Below are 1,567 nucleotides of genomic sequence, written 5' to 3' on the forward strand. Positions count from 1 at the left end.
AAAGGTATAATATAGCAAAATCTTATGAGTTTTCTGAGGTTATAAGGACTTATTTTAACATGAGAGCTAACCTTGCATAAAATTTTTAAGTCAATCATAAATACAATGTTGTTCAGCACATCTCTAGAATTTATTCATCTTGCTTGACTGAAACTTTATGCCCATTGATCAGCACTGCTCATTTTCACTTTCTCCCAGCCCCTGGCAAGCACTACTCCACTCTTTGATTTTATGAACGTGCCTATTTTAAATACCTCACATAAGCGGAATCATGCAGTATTTGTCCTTCGGGGACTGGCTTATTTCACTTAGTGTTACATCCTCAAGGTCCATCCATGCTGTTTGCATACTACAGAAGTTCCTTCTTTTTCCAGACTGAATAATATTCCATTGTATGTATACATCATATATTCTTTACCCATTTATGTGTCAATAGACATTTAGGTTGTTTCCACATCTTGGCTATTTGTGAACATGAGAGTGCTAATATCTCTTCAAGATTGTGATTTCAATTCTTTTGGATAAATACCCAGAAGTGGGACTGCTGGATCTATTCGGCAATCCATTCGCTGATCTATTCAGTGGTAGTTCTATTTTTAATTTTTTAAGGAATGCCTATACTGTTTTTCCATACCAGCTGAACCATTTTGCATTCCCACCAACAGTGTACATAGCTTCCCTTTTCTCCACATTCTCACCAACACCTGTCTTTTGTTTTATTGATAATAGCCATCCTGATAGGTGTGAGGTGATTATTGTAGTTTTGATTTGCATTTCCCTGATGATTAGTGACACTTTTCATATACCAGCTGGCCATTGGTATACCTTCCTTGAAGAAATACCTATTCAAGTCTTCAGACCATTTTTCAATCAGGTTATTAGTTTTGTTTATTTGTTTTTGCTATTAAATTGTAGGATTACCTTATGTATTTTAGAAATTGATGCCTTATAAGATATATGGTTTGCAAATATTTTTTCCCTTTCTGTAGGCTGTCTTTTCATTCTGTTGATTGTCTCCTTTGATTCAGGTAAGGGACTTTGAAACAACTATTTTGGCTGCAGAACAACCTCTTTTGCTTACTTTCTCATTCTCTACTGTGTTCTGCATAAATAAGGTTATCAGTTACCTGCTGTCCAAATAGGTGAAGGATTTGCATCTGTGTATGCTTTGGTAGCACATATGGTAAACATGGAACTTTAACATTTATGGTCTTTGAACAACTGATACACTTAGGAAATCAATCTTCATTTTTTGCTGGGCAACTTCATTTAACAAAACATTTTTATAAATCCATTTTGTTACAAAAAATTATAAACTGTATTACCAATATTTTTGTATTTTCTCATTTTCGGATCAGTCATTGAATGTTTGTCTGTACAGAAAAGAATTAACATAGCAGGCCTGACTGCTATCCTTTGAAAGACTTGCTTACAAGGTCGGCCCTGAGCTTGCATCTTGGATTTTGGAAGGGTTTCTACCATGCTAATTTATAAGAATGGCTCACTGTACCTAAACTGTTCATATAAACAATGTGGTCTATACTGAACTCCAACTTTTCTTACGAGA

The sequence above is a fragment of the Propithecus coquereli genome, unplaced genomic scaffold (assembly GCF_000956105.1).
Source record: "Propithecus coquereli isolate 6110/MARCELLA unplaced genomic scaffold, Pcoq_1.0 Scaffold668, whole genome shotgun sequence".
Classification (NCBI taxonomy): domain Eukaryota; kingdom Metazoa; phylum Chordata; class Mammalia; order Primates; family Indriidae; genus Propithecus; species Propithecus coquereli.